Source organism: Oryctolagus cuniculus, chromosome 10, assembly GCF_964237555.1.
Source record: "Oryctolagus cuniculus chromosome 10, mOryCun1.1, whole genome shotgun sequence".
In the NCBI taxonomy this organism is placed as follows: Eukaryota; Metazoa; Chordata; class Mammalia; order Lagomorpha; family Leporidae; genus Oryctolagus; species Oryctolagus cuniculus.
In genome coordinates, this window is record NC_091441.1 from 104,865,467 (window position 1) to 104,884,493 (window position 19,027).

A 19,027-nucleotide genomic window follows, 5' to 3' on the forward strand; every position below is an offset into this window, starting at 1 on the left:
TCCTACCTGGCAACAAGGCCCCTGGAGGGTGCAGCAAGAGACTCAGTGCTCGCAGCAATTCCCATGGGACCTGATGCTTTGGTCTCCTGATCAGCTTCCGTGTCTCCTCTGTTTCCCTCTCCACCTCATGTCCCCTTTTGGGCCAAAGAGAAAGGTCTGCTAATGTTTCTCAACTATCTCTTTCTCTATGATGGGTCATGAAAAATCCACCGAGCTAGGCTCCCCAGGTTCCATTTCTCAACATGCACATGATAGAATCATTGCTCTGTTTCTGTTCAAAATGAAATAACATACCAGCTTGTTTAATCTGAGAGAGCCAGAAAGGAGACTTCTGTTTCCTGTAATCCAAATAATATTCAAAGAGCCAGATGACATTCTGTGTGTCGCTTCTCTAAGAGACAGGTACTATGGAAATAGTTTGAATTGGAAAATTGGTCTCCAAAGCACTTGCCAGCACAAGCTACAGTCTTGCTTCTAGTTCCTGGTACTCCGGCACCAGCAGGACCATGGAGATGATGAAACATTAATAAGAAGACAAACTGCCAGTGTGTGAGTCTGTTTTCTGTTGCTATAACAGAATACCCAAGAGTGGGTGTTCTATAAAGACTAGAAGTTTATTGGACTCATGATTCTGGAGGCTGAAAGTTCAAGGGCCTGGGACTCCCATCGGGCTGGCACTGGCGAGACTCTGCTTGCTGTATTGTAACACGGCAATGGACATCACACGGTAAGACAGAGCAAACATGCTGGTTTGGGTCTCTCTCATCTTAAAACATCGCTGATGCCATCATGAGGGCTCCACACTCATGATCTCATCTGATCCTGATTCTCTACCTAACACTCTACGGCCAAATACCAATCAAGTAGGAATTTCGGGATTACGCTTCCATCACATGAACTCCTGAGGACCCATTCAAACCACAGCAGCCAGGATATGGCCCAACGGAGCCCATGGTGCTTTTACTCCGTGCAGGCAGTAGATGCATGTATCTGATGAGTTCAATGAACATTCACCATGAGCCCGGCAGAGTGCTCAACACACACACACTCTCTCTCTGCAGGATCCCACATAAATAAAACGGTCTAGTTGTTTGGTTTTGAGGACACAGTCTATAACAAGTTCAAATCACAGCACAAGTAACCATCACGCAGAATGGCATAGGTAAAAAGAGCTAGAAGTTCAAAGTGATAGAGGAGTGGCATGCAGGTGTGACAGCATCTATTGGGGGGTTATACGGAGGACTTCCTGGAGGAGAAGGGGCATTTGCATTGACTTCTAAAGATGGGTGATGTTTTGGCAGGTGGGGACTGGGTGACATTTACACATAGATTACACGTTGTAAACTATACAAGGGGGAACGGCTGACAGAAAGGCCAGCAACAAGGAGTGGTTCATAACTGGGAGTTCAAGTTAACTATGCCTGTCCTCGTACCAGGATCTAGAGCCCCACCTGAGAGTCGTGACAGCTCACATTTTGAGAAATGTCTGTTGCAGTAACACACTGCAGAAAAGTTCTTTGAGAATCTTGACACAGTGAGGGACAGACATTTAGGAGGGAGAAGTCTGGAGCCAAGATGTGTGGGCAAAAATTTACAGCTACAGCAACGTGGTAGGATTTCACACACATACTATTGCTGCAGAGACTCTATCTCTATTGTATGATTCATTTTATAAAGTTCTTTTTTTTTTGTAATTTTTATTTACTGCTTTTCTTCACTTCAAAGAGAGAGAAAGAGAAATCTCCCATCTGCTGGTCTCCCCAAATGCCTGCAATAGTCAGTGCTGGCCCAGGCCAATGCTAGGAGCTGGGAACTTAGTCAGTTCCCCACAAGTGTAGCAGGCACCTAACTACTTGAGCCATCAGTGCTGCCTCCCAGGGTCTGCATTAGAAAGAAGCTGGAATTGGAAGAACTGGGGCTCAAATCCAGGCACTCAAATGTGGGCTTCAGGCATCCAAAGCAGCTTCTTTAACTACTGAACCAAATGGTTGCTCCCCTCCCCCTGCCGCATAAAGTTTTTTAAAAGGCAAACTAAACTGTTGTGAATTAGGGACTCATACTGTGTCTTTCAAAGGATAAAGAAAAGCCAGGTATCCACAAAGACCAGCTGAGTAGTTCCTTGTTAAAGGGAGGAAAATTGTACCCTGCCTCTTGGCCTGGGTGATGATTATACAGGTGTTTGTTCGCCAATAATTCATTAAGCTTTGTAAGTCAATTCTATATTTAATGGTGGTTTGCACTGACCTCTTCCTTCCATGCTGTGCCAAAGGCAAACCAGGGTTTGTGTCTCCTATCTCCTTCAGGTGTTTTGTCATCTCTGGAATTTATGTCACTTAGTTCCCTTGTGACCTTAGCTGTCTGGGGGCTCCAGAAAATTTAAGATTTTGAATATTGTCTGGTTCTTCATATTGCTAGAGTGGCAGCCATGTTCTTTGGTGGCTTTCAATATCCTAAGTGGGATTTTCATGTTAAAGCTCACAATTTAAAACTCAATCAATAAATAAAGGAGAAATAGGCAGTAGTGGTCTGAAAGCAGGAGCCTGGACAAGAGGGTGCCCTGAAGGGTCTTCGGGAAAGTGACTGAGGGCAGGGCTGGGAGGGGCAGGGCTTGGAAGGTCTGACTGCGGAGTGTGGGTTAGTCTGGAGGGGAACGGGGAGCAGCTGTATCAGCAGGAAAGGAGAGAGGCTGGGGCACAAAGCGAGAGTCCCCCTGAGCCGACTCAAAGGCCTGAGCAGTGGCAGGCAGGAGGACTGGGAGAAAAAGGTGTGAGCGTGAGCAGAATTCGTGGTTGATGGCGAGGAAGGGTGAGGGGCTTGGGCAAGGAGCTTGCTTAGGTGTCACCAGTCAAGAGGTGATGGTTGCAGCAACGCGGACACCACATGTGCTGCCAGGATAAAGATGTTTCCAGGTAGCTTTAAATGCAGGAAATATTAGAACTTGCTCCCGTATATAAAGATAATTGAAAATGAATCAGGATGCAGAACAGGGTGGGAGAGGGAGTGGGAGATGGGATGGCTGCAGGGGGGAGGGAGGTTATGGGAGGAAAAGCTGCTATAATTCAAAAGTTGTACTTTGGAAATTTATATTTATTAAATAAAAGTTTTTTTTTGTTTTTTGTTTTTTTTTTTTTTTTTTTTTTTTTAGAAAGAACTTGCTTCCAGAGCTCCTGGGGATTAATTCAGAAAGCAGGGACGGATCCTGTAACACATAACAGGGAAGGTTCTGCCTGGAAGGTGAGAAGCCCGTGCTGCTCACGGGACTTGTGTATAATTAGTTTGTTCCTGGTATCCATATTTAATGTCTTTTTTTTCCAGTGCTGCAACCAGTTAACACCATTCCGTTGACTCGTGCACCTGCTGTCTGTTGGTAGGTATCCTTCTCTCCATCCATCATCTGTTTATGTTCCTGGTGGGAACCCTGAGTTTAGTCTGTTGGGTCCTAAGCATTCTTTGCTCAGTGTCAAGTCATTGATACTTGATATTTTGTGCTGGTATGCTCTGCCCATGTTCCCCTGTGCCTGCTGGAGTACAAAGCGAAGAGGTTATTGCTGATTTTGAAATTTAACTCTGGAATCTGGATGAACAGCCCTTCGCCATTGCAGCAAATGGCACTGTTGACTCAGACAACACCCAATCCCAATGCGAAATCTCTCTCTTTTTACATTTTACTTCTTTTAATACGTATGCCTTAAAACTTCTATCAAAAACTCAGCCAAAGTGATGGAAAAATTTATATCTGTTCCTACAAATACACTGAATTAAATTCTGCAAAATAAAATAAATATCACTTTGTTTGCTGGTGCTGGGGAAATTCTTTATCCTCCAGTTGTCTAGGTTTAATTTGAATAATGTTCTCATATGGGATGCCAGCATTGCCAGCAGGGGCTTAACTTGCTGCACCACAACGCTGGCCCTCCAAAATTTTGAAATCCATGCAAATGTAGTCTTCAAAAAGTTCATGTAACAATACATATTATGAAAAAAAACCATGCATGATTTTGAAAGTTTTTGTATTCCCCCCAGCAACAACTTATCTTTTTTTTTTTTTTTTTTTGACAGGCAGAGTGGACAGTGAGAGAGAGAGAGACAGAGAGAAAGGTCTTCCTTTTCCATTGGTTCACCCCACAATGGCCTCTGTGGCCGGCACACCGCGCTGATCTGAAGCCAGGAGCCAGGTGCTTCTCCTGGTCTGCCATGTGGGTGCAGGGCCCAAGCACTTGGGCCATTCTCCACTGCACTCCCAGGCCACAGCAGAGAGCTGGACTGGAAGAGGGGCAACCAGGACAGAATCCAGCGCCCTGACAGGGACTAGAACCTGGTGTGCCGGCGCCGCAGGCGGAGGATTAGCCTAGTGAGCCACGGCACTGGCCACAACTTATCTTTTAACTCCACTTCCCAAGAACTTTTTTTTTTTTTTTTTTTGACAGGCAGAGTTAGACAGTGAGAGAGAGAGAGAGACAGAAAGAAAGGCCTTCCTTTTTCCATTGGTTCACCCCCCAAATGGCCGCTATAGCCAGCACTGTGGCAATCTGAAGCCAGGAGCCAGGTGCTTCCTGCTGGTCTCCCATGCGGGTGCAGGGCCCAAGCACTTGGGCCATCCTCCACTACCTTCTCGGGCCACAGCAGAGAGCTGGACTGGAAGAGGAGCAACTGGGACAGAATCCGGCACCCCAACCGGGACTAGAACCCAGGGTGCCGGCGCCACAGGCGGAGGATTAGCCAAGTGAGCCACGGCGCCGGCCCCCAAGAACATTTTGAAGTCCCCTCCTATACAGTAATCAGTGGAAAAAGCACTGATCTTAAATATTCAGCAGCTCACTGAGCTTTTAGCAGGTGTGAAAGCATGCAGAGATTAGTATTAGAATTTATTACAGTGAGGGAATCCGCTTCATCACTAACCTTCAGCAGAGACTCAAAGGCTGGCAGGGCAATGGGAGAATTTTACAGTAGAAACGCGAGAAGGCTTCAGGTGTGCCCTGATGGGAGGGTGTTGGTATGGAGAAGTTGGGATAGATTAATGAACGGTAGATGTCTTCAGTGACTGTTTCGGGGAGCATATTTGGCTTCGTTTGGTTGGTCCCAAGTTGGAAAGGTGAGGCAAAAACATTAGAGAAGCTGGCAGTTTTAAACCAAATCCTGATCATCCTGGGCCATTTGCTTCAGAGCCTGCGATGCCGCTTCCTGGGCTTCTCACGTGGAGCAGAGTTCTGCTGTCATAGGTGGTCTGGTCTGCCCTCTGCAAGTGTGTGTCTCTGTGTCACCACCCTCAGGCCCAAGTGAATGTCTGAAGTTAGCCACTTACTGCTTTGCAGAGTACAGACAACATCAGAGGCACCTCCTGCGCCCAGAAGGCCTCTATTGTTGAGGGAAGTGATTGTTTAAAGTCTCAGGATAACAAGGAGCTGCATGCAGGAAAAAGTGCTTCCCAAATGTTTGTGCAAGGTGCAACCTTTCCTTACTTTAAATTTTCTCTAATCTTAGGGAAGAAGAGAATGTGGAAAAAGGAGAAGAAGAGAGTGCGGACGGTGGTCATGAAATGTGACTGGAAGAGGGTCTGTGGTGCTGTACGGAGAAGGAGATGATAGACAGTCTGAGGTGGAAGACTTGTAACAGAGAGCCAAACACTTGGTTGACATGGCTTTGCTACTTTAGATTGCCCCTCTCCTGCTTCCATAGAAATGTGACTCTTAGCTGGACACATAGCTGTCAGAAAAATTAAAAAAAAAAAGTTGCACTTCCCATCCTCCCTGGCAGTTAGGTGTGAACACAGGACTATTTATGACCAATGGGTGGAAGTAATATGTGGAACTCCCAGGTTGTTCTCTTGGGAGTGGAGGAGGACCCTCCCCTTCTCCTTTCCTACTGGAATGATGATGAGTCATCTTGGATTACTTGGATAAGGACAAGATCTTGGGGACAGTGGAGAAATAAGATTGAAGAAATCTAGATCCCTCCATCCTAAAGCCATTTTACCTCTCCTGGACTACTAATGTCCAGTGTGCTTCATGGGAGAGAAGCAGCTTCCATTATTGAGTTGCTGTAATTTGGGATTTTCTTAGACTATGATGTCTCTATGAAGCGTCCCCTCTTCATTCGTCCACCCATCTGCTCTGTCTTATATAATAGATGGTGATGCTTTGCCCACTAACACTCCCCTGGCTACATGCCTGGAGACCAGTCTGCTGGTCTTATATCCAAGCCATCTACTGGAGTGGCCAGAAGGGGAAAGCAGAGCAACCATAACCAATTCCATGTGTGCCTTTCAGCCCTGCTCCACAGCATCCACCAGCAAGCTGCTACCACACTTGAACCTCACACTGAAAGCCAATCTCCCTGGAGGCTGATGATCCAAGAACGCCATGAGGCTGACTGGGGGCTTGCCTTGCCATCCTGTCTTGCACATAGCTCAACAGCTTTGAGGCTCCGGACATTTTTTAAATCCTGATTGGAAGCATCTGTGTTAAGCATCACTGCTCCACTCCAAATCCTGGTTCTGTTCATCAGCTGTGTTGCTAATAATGTCGGTTTATTTCTTTTATTTTTCTCAGGAGTTCACCCTAGGCCAATTCACTCCAAGACACCTGGTGAGCCTCAAGAAGGTCTAGTTCCCAGGATGCCTAGTGTTTGTAAAACAAGGGCTACTTACTTTCCTAGCCTACCACACAATTAAATTAGCATTCATAAGGCTTCCTGAGATGTTCCGGACACAAGCCATTACCCACAGCGTCTTGCTGTATACCAGAGGGACCCTTTTCATTGCTGGTTGCTGGAGTTGCACACTTCCTGGCCCTGGCTTGGGCAGAGAGTGGCCAAACAGTGGCCTCTTTACTGCTTCCTCTTGCCTGATTAATTATTGCCAGACTCGTTGTTCTCAAGACCAGAAATCATGCCAGCCAAATCTGCTTTGTGTTCAGCGCATTTACCTTAAATGATGCCAAATCCATTCTTGACCCTAATTATCAGAAATATGCTTCCATAACTTTCTGCTAGGTGAATGAAAATAACGCCGGGGCTGCAGTTTGAACCTCCTCACCATTACTTGATTAAGAAGCATTCAAGGATCTCAAAACACATCACATATTTCTTCCCATGCTATTATACTCAGGGTCACCCGCAGAGCTGCCAAGACCCCAGTCTAGTGCCAGGACTGTACTGAAAGGGACTTAGATGGAGTGTGGGCTGAATTTTAAACATAGAACAACACCAGTGACAGAATCCAGCTTCTCTCCTGTCCCTCCTCTGTCTCTATCACACACACACAGATGCCCACAATTTGGCTGGGAAGCTCACTTGATCCCAACTTTTCCCCATCCATTCCCACACACCCATTTTTTCATATCCATTATCCAGAAAAGCTTTCCCAGGGAGCTGCTCTGTTTCAGGAGCGTGACTGACGGCTCAGCATCTGAGCAAGCAGTTGTTTTTCTTGACTGCATTCCAGGTGGACACTTCCGGCCTCGATGTTGACCGGGAGACACACACAGGCTCTTTGCTTCCACTCATTCTTCTTCGGGCACCAGGCTTCTCTGTGCTTCAGCAGCACGGAAGTCTCTCCCCCAAACACATCCTGTCAAACACAAAGACCAAAAACATCCCAGACTGGGAGCCAGACGGACTTGGAGTTTCTTAGACTCGTTTTGCACTGCCCAAGCTAATCAGATTTTACACATTCTGACACCATGTGTCCTGCTCAGTATTCTGTCCCTAGGATACAAATGCCCTCATTGTACTCCATGGCTCTGAGTGCAGAGGCCAAGCCATGATCATACCCAGCTCTTCCGAGTGCCCCCCTGAGTGTACCCAGAGCTAGTCCAACCGCTGAGATAACAACCATCTTGACAAGGATGCACCTTCATCTATGCATCTGCTTCAGCTCCTATGCCAAAGCTTCATATTCATTTAACTTCTGTGTATAAGGCTGGCAAACTCAGCCTCGCCTCTGTCTTTGTCATGAGCCATGGGCCAGCAGATGGAGGCACCACCTTGAGAAGGTTTCGTTTCTTGGCTTCTAGGTAAGTCCTAAAGGGTCTATCCTTTTGGCAACTACCCACTCGGAGTCCAAGAGAGCGGTGGGAGACTTCTTTCTCTTTCCCCAGGGTTCCTGCTATAGGCTTCATCAGAGACATATCATCTCCAGATGAGTTGGGTTGGTCCTGAGTTCTGGTCTATAGATTCATCATGAAATTGGCCTAGCCTGTCCTAGGCTCCTTGACCACAACCTTGGCTGTGGCAGCATGGGAGGCTTTCCCCACTGGGCGCCCTTCTGGACAGGCGTGTTGTCCCTCTGAGACCCACCTCTATGCCCCCCAGTAATCCTCAATCCAATTCGGCACACAAATGTTGAATGCCTGCTCTATGCCAAATGAAGCAGGCAGCATATTCTGCACAATGTTTTAGTCTTGCATCTCTTTGAAAACCCCAGGACAGCTGTGGACTCTCCTAGAAAAATACACGGATACAGAAATTTTTCTAGGCAATCCCCTAAAGCCAGCCCGAAGACTCTAGGTTAAAAACTCTCTGAATGAATGAGAAGAAAAGTATGTGAGACCTAGACTGAGATGTATGGGGACTGAGATGTACCCCTATCACAAGCCAACAGTGAGATGGCTGGGGGAGGGGCGCAAATTCTGAACCTCGGTTTCTTCAAATGTGAACTAGCACTGGTAATGCTTGCCTTGTCCTCGTGCCACTGTAGTGAGATTTTAGTGATGGAATAAATGTAAAAACAGAAACTGTTACATGTGGGCACTCACCACACATGTGAACAGATACGGATTTCAAAGTCTCAGCTGCTGGAAGGAGGGAGAGCAGGATTCAAGATTTTCAGTGTTTTACAAATGGAAATGTCAAGGCAGACGAAATGGCAGGCTTTGACATGTTAAATCTTAATCTTCTGACAACCGAGGGACAAGCAGGTGACCAAATATGAGGGACTGTCACAAATTCCAGGCCTGAGGCACCCCCGATGTCAACTCAGAAAGCCTTTTTATAGACAATATGAAGCAGAGCTAACTCAGCTTGCATTCCCAGAATCCTCCCTGCTGGCTGACATCTGCCTGAGGGCCAAGGTGGCCACATGAGGAAGCATTCAGCAGCAAGCCCACTACAGCTATGAGGCATTTGGCCTGGAACAAGTCCCCTTCACCTTTAGGGCTTTGAGAGCAGTTCTCAGGGAGGGGGGGACTTTAGCTCTCCCAAGAAGACTGCAGATTGAGAGCTTTGGTGGTGCCACTGGAATACTACTGATGCAGAATATCTGAACCCATGCTATGTTGCAGGCAGGTTTTGGGTGAGGGATGCAAGGCCTTGTTTCCACTGACAGCTGACAGTTCTGTTGACCCTTGAATCTGGAGAGGATATGCCATGAGTAGATGGGGAAGCAGAAAGAATGGAAAATTTTCTGTTCAACTTTTGTATACAACTAGAGAAAACCTACTCTCAAGAGGTTTCTGGAAACTCTATAAAACAAACTTTGATTGTGTGTGTGTGTGTGTGTGTGTGTGTTTCTAAAAGTATAGCATGACAGCTTGGTGTGCAAAAGGTATGTCAGCAGCCCTCCGTGCCAAGGAGGTGAACATCACAAAAGCCTGGGAAGTCGGGGAGGGAGGGAGGGAGGGATGAGGCAGGCAGGCAGGCAGGCAGGCCAACAGAGACTCAAAGCAAGTGAAAACTCTCTTAGCAGTTTCCAAATGAGCAGGAACCAGATCGGCAGCTAATGAGCAGAACAAGAACATGTTCTAGGAACCATAAAGCCGCGCAAACCCAAGTGTCTGCTTTTATTTATTTTTGTGTTTTTAAATTTGTGCCAAGAACCTAATTCAGGTCTCCTCCATGGATGGCAAGAACCCAACTACTTGGGCCATCACTGCTGTCTCAGTCTGGTGTCCACATTAGCAAGAAGCTGGAGTCAAGAGCCACAGTCAGGGATAGAGGCAGGAATCATAGCCAGACATTCTGATGTGGGATGTGGGCATCTTAGCACCTAGACCAACCCCTCCAGCCCACTGAGCTTCCCTTTACAAGAGCATTTCGTGGGATGTAGCTGAAGACACGGATCACCAGCCACCCTACATGAAAACTTTTCTGGGGGGCCGGCACTGTTTTTTTTTGTTTTGTTTTGTTTTGTTTTGTTTTGTTTTTGACAGGCAGAGTGGACAGTGAGAGAGAGAGAGACAGAGAGAAAGGTCTTCCTTTGCCGCTGGTTCACCCTCCAACGGCCGCTGCGGCCAGCGCGCTACGGCCGGCGCACCGCGCTGATCCGAAGGCAGGAGCCAGGTACCCATCCTGGTCTCCCATGGGGTGCAGGGCCCAAGCACTTGGGCCATCCTCCACTGCACTCCCGGGCCACAGCAGAGGGCTGTAAACTTTTCTGGGGGGCCGGCACTGTGTTGTAGCAGGTAAAGATGCCGCCTTCAGTGCCGGTATTCCATATGAGTGCTGGTTGGAGCCCCAGCTGCTCTGCTTTCTGATCCAGCTCTCTGCTATGGCCTGGAAAAGCAGTGAAAAGTGGCCCAAGTCCTTGAGCCTATGTACCTGTGTGGGAGCTGGAAGAAGCTCCTGGCTCCTGACTGGTGCAGCTCCAGCCGTTGCAGCCATCTGGGGAATGAACCAGTAGATAGAAGACCTCTCTCTCTCTCTCTCTCTTCCTCTGCAACTGTGCTTTTCAAATAAATAAATAAATCTTTAAAAAAAAAAACTTTTCTGGGGCCGGCACTGTGGCGCAGCGGGTTGATGCCCTGGCCTGAAGTGCCGGCTTCCCACATGAGCACCGATTTGAGACCTGGCTGCTCCACTTCCAATCCAGCTCTCTGCTGTGGCCTGGGAAAGCAGTAAAGGATGGCCCCAGTCCTTGAGTGCCTGCGCCCACGTGGGAGACCTGGAGGAAGCTCCTGGCTTCAGATTGGCGCAGCTCTGGCCGTTGTGGTCATCTGGAGAATGAACCATTGGATGGAGACCTCTCTCTCTCTCTCTCTCTCTCTCTCTCTCTGCCTCTCCTCTCTCTGTGTAACTCTGACTTTCAAATAAATAAATAAATCTTTATTAAAAAAACTTTTTTGGGTAGAAACATAATACATTAATCTTTTTTTTTGAGAACACAAAGAACAATACTGGTTGTCTGAAGTGTCACCAAAGATATACATAACATTAAAATCAAATTATGTAAAATAGATAATAACAAGGGACATCTGTATTGGGCTTTACAGCAAACCTCATACAGCAAACCTCATACTTGGGTCGACTTTTCTTTTGATTCTTATAGCAGCCTGCCAGGTGGATAAAGCTGACAGCTTTTATTAATCTCATAATGAAGTGAAACTAGATGTCACCGGGTATCCAAGGCTACAGGCCCTCCTCGGTCAGCTTGGTGGTGCTCTTTAACCTACCAGCCGGGAGGAGAGAGAGAGAGAGAGAGAGAGAGAGAGAGAGAGAGAGAGAGAGACGCAGCTCTGAATCAGTAGCTGAGGGAGGGGAAGAAGATCGGAGATGGAGACACTGGCCTCTACAAGATCCTGAATCAAGGACCAGCAATCCCTCCGGTACTGGGAGCCTGCATGAGCCTCACTGTCCCCTGAAAAAGAACAAAATGAGGCTGGGCAGAGGGGGCTGAGACAGCAGGAAGGCCACAGGAATGACCTGCAAGGAATCCTCAAGAGTCTGAGGAGCTCGTATCCTGCTGGGGTAGGATTTTGGTGAGGGCTCCAGGACCCTGTTTCTATTTGCTTTTGATGGGTGCTGACACTTGGACTGGGGCCAGTAGGCCACTGGTGGGTAGGGAGATCCTTAAACCTGAGTTTTCCTAGGATTCTTGGTCCAGTGCTCTTTCTACCGCAGTAAATGGTTGCTGTAGGAAAAGCACAATTGTGTGTGCATTGCAGCCACTCATTTCTGCTAACGAAGTGAAAGTAGGAGTGAACTAGAGTCACATCCTACCTCCAGGATGTACTTGGTCCTCGTCACACAAGTTGTGTCTGTCACAAGGGGACTCAGGGTGGGGGAGAGGGTACGGGGAGGTTGGGGTTTGGCCTAGTGGTTGAAGAAGCCGGGTAAGATGCCTGTGTCCCATGTCAGAGTACCTGGGTGTGCGTCGCGGCTCCAGCTTCCTGCTAATATGCACTCTGGGAGACAGATGGTGATGTCTCAAATACTTGGGTGGCTGCCACTCGTGGGAAACTACACTGAGTTCCTAAAACATGGCTTCAGCCAGGCCCAGCACCAGCTCTTGTAGGCATCTGGGGAGTAAATCAATGGACAGGAGCTCTATTTCTCTGTCTCTAGCTCTCAAAAAAAAAAAAAAAAAAAAAAAAAAAAAAAAAAGCAGGGGCAAAGAAACATTGGAACGTGTCTCCATCATGTTCCTGAGTGACCTAGGAAGGGAGAGCCCTGGTGCGGGCTGCTCCATTTCTTCTGGGAAGAGGTAGGCGGAAGTAACCTTCCCTGACCTTGGAACCAAAATGCAGTTTCCCACAGAAAAGCCCAGAAATCTGTCTGCTTCTCCAGTGAGGAACGGTCCCAAGATGTTTACAGAGCATGAGCTCCTTCTGACATTAAGAGGAAATACCCAAAGGAAGGCCTTGGAGGCCACATGGTGCTTGGCTAACCAAGATTCACCAAGGTTTTCTTTTTTTTTTTTTTTTAATTTATTTGACAGATAGAGTTAGACAGTGAGAGAGAGAGAGAGACAGAGAGAAAAGTCTCCCTTTCATTGGTTCACTCCCCAAATGGCCAGAGCTACGCTGATCCGATAGCAGGAGCCAGGAGCTTCTTCCTGGTCTCCCATGGGGTGCAGGGCCCAAGCACTTGGGCCATCCTCCACTGCACTCCCGGGCCACAGCAGAGAGCTGGACTGGAAAAGGAGCAATCAGGACTAGAACCTGGCGCTCATATGGGATGCTGATGCCGCAGGTGGAGGATTAACCAAGTGAGCCACGGCACCGGCCCCTCACCAAGCTTTTCACAATGGACCATTCAGAGCCTTTACTATGCCAGGTGCCCAGTGCAGTCAGTTCTAGAAGGAGCAGCCAGCATACAGAGATGCAAGACTTGTTTGGCCATGGGACTTTTGCCCTGTGAGTCTCTTGGGAGAAGGGTGTTCTGTGGAATACATTAGGCTGTAGCATGAATCAGATCTTCTCACATTACATTCAGGTGAGCATAGCAAATGTCACTTCTTTATTTTTCTAAAAGGGGTCTAACCTTCCTCACCAGAGCCCACCCTGTTGGGGGTGGATGAGGTCTGAGCAGAAGGGAGCATATTTAGTTTGGGCCAATGTGCTTCATTAGGTCCAGTCATTTAAACATTCTTTCTAGATCTAACAGGGGAAATGCTACACTCCTGCTGCTCCTCTGGGGTGGCATCCAAGTGTATGGGAGAGGACTCCGTTACCCAGGATCCTGTGACATGGGAGGGACGCTAGGTTCTTGGATAGATATGAGGTCTGCTGGCTCCTGGCCAGTCTCTGCTTCAAAGCAGCTAGCTGGGGTTGGTGTAGGCACAGGGACCACTGGTCTCCTGGTGGGTCTGCCGTCTGCTGCCGTCACTGCTGTAACTCACAGCCTGGCTGACTCGGTCCATCCTTGCTTCGGTCAGCAGCACATGCCCTTCTGAGTGCCTGTCCCAGTCTCCTTGGTTCTGCTGCCAGCTTGTCTCCTACCAAGGGCCCCTGCTGGGTTCAGTGCCTCTCAATTCAATTTCTTCATGTGCTGAGAGGGCACATATGGACCATGGGGTACCATTCACGTCACAGAGAAGCCAAATGCTCTCCACGCGGTCATGCTGTGCCCCGGACATTCCTCTGATGCGGCAGCACATGGAGGGCTGGTGACAGAGCTTACAGGCTGCTCTCCTCTTAGGACTCAGTTGTTGATTTTTTTCATATTTTCTACATAAGACAATCACGTCATATGCAAACAAAGACAATTTTATCTCTTCCTTCCCAATCTGTCCCCCTTTATTTCCTTTTCTTGTCTTACTGCATTAGCTAGGACTTCGAGTTTAATGTTGAAAGAGGGGTGAGAGGGGGCATTCTTGTCTTGTTCCTTATCTTTGAATTTCCCCATTAAATTTTCCAGAATTTCCTAGTGTCTTTTTAACATTAAATTTGTTCAAACCAATATTTGTCTTGGAATTCTGCATCGAGATATGCATTGCTGCTTAAGGAGTGTTAAGAAAAGCATTCAATGAGTTGATTAATTGAAGTCAAATTAGGCCGGCGCCACGGCTCACTAGGCTAATCCTCCACCTTGCGGTGCTGGCACACCAGGTTCTAGTCCCAGTCGGGGCGCCAGATTCTGTCCCGGTTGCCCCTCTTCCAGGCCAGCTCTCTGCTGTGGCCAGGGAGTGCAGTGGAGGATGGCCCAAGTGCTTGGGCCCTGCACCCCATGGGAGACCAGGATAAGTACCTGGCTCCTGCCATTCGATCAGCGCAGTGCGCCGGCCGCAGCACGCCGGCCGCAGCGGCCATTGGAGGGTGAACCAATGGCAAAAGGAAGACCTTTCTCTCTCTCTCTCTCACTGTCCACTCTGCCTGTCAAAAAAAAAAAAAAAAAAAAAAAAAAGTCAAATTAATGTGTCAAAAAGACACCTAGAAAGTAAATGTCTTTGCAGTTGACTTTTTTTTTTCCCAAAGCAAAATCTAATCCAGGTTTGCCTACAGATCTTGATTTTTAAATTATTCTTTATGACGGTAAAGCCATTCACATTTGACTGATAGAAGCGTACCGTCTGAGGCGGGTATTTAGCATAGTGGTTAGCACACTGGCTAAGATGCCTGCATGCCACTTCAGAATATCTGGGTTTGTTTCCCTGCTCTGGCTCCCAAGTCCAGCTTCCTGCCAATGCAGACCCTGGGAGACAGCAGTGATGGCCCAAGTAACTGACTTCCTGCCACCTTCTGGGAGACCTGGATTGTGTTCCTGGCTCCCAGTTGCAGACACCTGGGGTGTGAACCAGTGGTTAGGAGCTCTCTTTCTCTGTCTTTCTGCCTCTCAAATGAGTGAATAATTTAAAAAAATACTATCTGGGGGCCTGTGGTGCCAGCATCCTGTACGTGTGCCAGTTTATGTCCCAGCTGCTCCCCTTCTGATCCAGCTCTCTGCTTACGGCCTTGGACAGCAGTGGAAGAGGCCCAAGTGCTTGGGCCCCTGAACCTGCTTAGGAGACCTGGAAGAAGCTCCTGGATCCTGGCTTTCTTTTCTTTCTTTCTTTCTTTCTTTTTTTTTTTTTTTTTGACAGGCAGAGTGGACAGTGAGAGAGAGAGACAGAGAGAAAGGTCTTCCTTTGCCGTTGGTTCACCCTCCAATGGCCGCCGTGGCCGGCGCACCACACTGATCCGATGGCAGGAGCCAGGTGCTTCTCCTGGTCTCCCATGGGGTGCAGGGACCAAGCACTTGGGCCATCCTCCACTGCACTCCCTGGCCACAGCAGAGAGCTGGCCTGGAAGAGGGGCAACCAGGACAGAATCCGGCGCCCCAACCGGGACTAGAACCCGGTGTGCTGGCGCCGCAGGTGGAGGATTAGCCTAGTGAGCCGCGGCGCCGGCAGGAAACATTTTCACCACGCTTAAAACAAACCCCATACCTATGAGCAATCACTCCCCATTTCTTCCATTTGTCCCTGCAACTTCTCGTCTACCTCTTGTCTCTACGGATCACTCTCATTTTACTAGACTCTCTCTCTGCTCTAAGCGATTCACACAAGTAGAATCACACAGTCCATGGTCTTTGTGTAATGTTTTCAAGGTTCCCTTACTCTGCAGAATGCAGCAATACTTTACTCCTTTTTATGGCTAAATACTACTTCATTGTCTGGATAGACTACCTTTTGTTTATTCATCAATCTATCACCGTATAGATATTTGAGTTGCTTCTACTTTTTTACTCTTATGAATAATGTTGCTATGAACATTCATATACAAGTTTTTGTATAGATGCACATTTTCAATTTTTTCAGTGTACACTGAGGAGTGAGATTTCTGTCATATGGAAGTCTATGTTTAACATTTCGAGGAAATACCAAACTGTATTCCGACGCAGCCATTCCGTGTTATAATTCTTTAAGGAAGTAAGCATGTAAGATCTATTTAAGAGACAGCAGTAGATTCCTGTGCTCTCTAACTATCTGATAACCTTGCCAATGGGACTGAAATTTCCCTTGTCTTACTCCTTAGAGCTAGTACATTGAATGCCTTATGTTAAAAATGTTCTCATCTAATAGAAATAAAATATGGAGCCACTGCCAGTTATAGTGAGCCTATCAGCCTGGCTGGGGTGAAGGGAACCTTGGTCAGGTATATTTTGATGCAGGATTGGTGAGCAAGGGTCCAGGTGGAATGGTGTAAGTCAGGGTGGTGCAGGGGAGGGGCGGACCAATCTGGAGGAGCCTGTTGCTAAGAAAACTCTGCAGTGGTGCACAGGGCACACTAACAACTGTGCCTGGTGTTGGTGCTTTCCTTTTTGTTGTCCTAGGAACTGAAAATAGAGCTAAGTATTTGTTCATTGGAAACCAGGCCTAATTGGATTGGCACAGTGGTACATGTTTACCCACTAGCTCTTTGGAGGAGAAGAGCCTTATCGGAAGGATCTGCTGATTTCTATAGTACAAGAACCCTTATTCAGCCTGATTTCAGCCTACCAGAGTGATGCTACAGAACACGGCACTGGGAAGAGATATGCCTAACTGACAGTCTTGAGGAAGTAAGAGCGGGCTCCAGCACACAACTAGTTGAAAGGAGGTATTCAAAAAACAGAACCAGGGAGTGGCAGCTCATGTCAGGTTGGTAGTGGCTAGTATAAGAGGTAAGAGAGAAGGAGGCAGAATGAGAGTAAACCTGTCACAGATGAGAAGATTAACATGGCACAGAAGGTCTAGTGTGCCCAGGGCTGGTCACCCACACATGCCATAGGATGAATCTCGGTGCACTGCTGAGTTTCTCTTTGACCATGCAAACAGCTGCCTGAAACACAGAAATCTGGTGCAGAGGCTGCAGCCAAGGCTCTGATGCACTATGGTAATAACACTGCCAGCCAGGCCAAACTTGGCTGCCATCAGGAAGCCCTGGAGAGACCTGCCTGGGCTGCCTTGGCCTCCCAGAGGTGGAAATGAAATCAGAGAGTCAAAATAAATGGAGGCTTTTCCTTCCCTCTGGAGCGAGCCTTCATGGTGTGAGCATATTTTCCATCAAGAATTAGCTGCTTAGAGAAGAAGGCTCCGAGCAAATCTGGACCAGGTGTTCACTCCATTTCGTCTCATAGCCAAGAAAAACCATTTTCTGTGGGCACCGCGAAGAAGGAAAAGGAGAATGCAATTAATGATGGCCTTTCAACTTGTTTCTTCTCACCAAGGGGACCGGGCGTGGTGCAGCCAGCCCTCCCAGCTCCACGGGGCAGTGGGACCTCATTTCAATAATCATGTGTCAAGGGACATCAAAGCTTCACCTGCAGCAGGCTCTCCTGGAGCAGACTGTAGGCAGCAGACAAGGAGAAATTCAGTGGCTCAATCGGGAGGAGCAAACAGAAGGCCATGGACGTCAAATAACCAGGCTGATGAATTTTTCACAGAATTGAGTGGTGTTTTGGCAGAACCACCCTGAGTGACTGGTTGCCTCGGTGATGTGCAGACATAGCTTTCTTCTAACTCAACGGGATGCCCATGATCTTTTGTCTTTACTTTCTAGATTGCAGGGGGGACAGAGAGCCGTCCATTCTAAGAAGGTGAGTGAAATGAAATCAAGGGGATCATCTCAATAAATTATGTGTTCATGTACCCCGGCGGGGAGAAAAGAAAGGCTGATTCTCCTCCTAGAGCAGCCCCTTGATCTAGCCAATCTATTAAAGAATAATTGAGCCAGCAACAATCACTTCCGTGAAGTATCCACTAATTACACTGCTCTATAAACAGGCTGCACGCAGGCATGCCAACTGCTAAAAATGGATCATTGCATCACTCAGGGAGTCATTAGCGTTGTAACTATGCCCATATTCAGACGCTCCAGCCCTGAAAGCTGCAAGCTGGTGTCTTAGTTTCCCTGTCCTGACAGTACCCCGATTTTTACCTCCCAGATTCTGAATCCTTTGCTGGTCTCCAAACTCAAGTCCTTTATCTTCTCTGTGTTATGAGTCTCACAAGGTATCCAAAAATACAGCATTTCCCTGAAATGATTACATAGTCTCTGTCTTATTCAGCTGACAGAGGAGGCATCCCAAACCGAGCTGGATATAGTCCATTCAAGTTTCCATTTTTATTTTTCAAATGAGGGGCTTGGGTGGTGTCTGGGTTCGGCTTTGGATTAGCTTAAACAGACACGCAAATGCTGATGGCTTCAATCAAGCACAGGAAGTAAACAGTGTGGGGCTGGAACAGTAACTCACGATCACCAACGTCCCGTGCTCCTGCTAGCTTGTTGCTCTGCCATCCTCCAACAGCACTTCCACCTCCGGCTCGAGGATGGCTGCTCCTGCTCAAGCCATCAGGTCAGCTTTCCTGCTGTGAGTTAAAAGGGGCATGTTGCTTCACTGAGACGGCACCACCACCAGAAGTGATACTTAGTACTTCCACTTAGAATCTACTGGACAGCTGCAAGAGAGTCTAGGACAGGAAATGCATTTTCTGAGAAGCCATTACCAGCCAAGTGCCTTCATTCTGAAACTATGGAGGAGCGAAAGAGAACAGATATTAGGAGGAGTGAGTCTGCCACTACTAGACTAGATTTGCGATTTTTAAGTTGTATTCTCACAGTCTTGGAGCTTTAGAGTTCACTACAGTGGCTACTGTGGGTTTGGGGTTGGGGGAGATATGGACAAATTTACTTAGGAACCCAGAAAACTTCCTAAAATCAGGGCATCAGGATCCCATTTTTTAAAGGGCAATTGTGAGGTAGGCACTGTAGTGACGTAGGCTAAGCCTCTGCCTGCAACACCAGCATCCCATATGAGTGCTGGTTTAATGTCCCGGCCACTCCTCTTCTGCTCTTCTGATCCAGCTCTCTGCTACGGCCTGCAAAAGCAGTGGAAGATGGCCCAGGTGCTTGGG

At 47.7% G+C, this 19,027-nt stretch overlaps 1 long non-coding RNA gene across 1 annotated transcript in view; it reads left to right on the plus strand.

Annotated features, from left to right (window-relative positions):
• Positions 1-431: 431 nt before the first annotated feature.
• Positions 432-19,027, plus strand: part of LOC103349144 (uncharacterized) — a 39,361-nt gene continuing 20,765 nt past the window's right edge. Inside the window, exons 1-4 of the long non-coding RNA XR_517347.4 lie at positions 432-727; positions 3,146-3,234; positions 3,316-3,367; positions 5,482-8,012. This is a non-coding gene — a long non-coding RNA (uncharacterized lncRNA). The remainder of the gene's footprint in view (positions 728-3,145; positions 3,235-3,315; positions 3,368-5,481; positions 8,013-19,027) is intronic.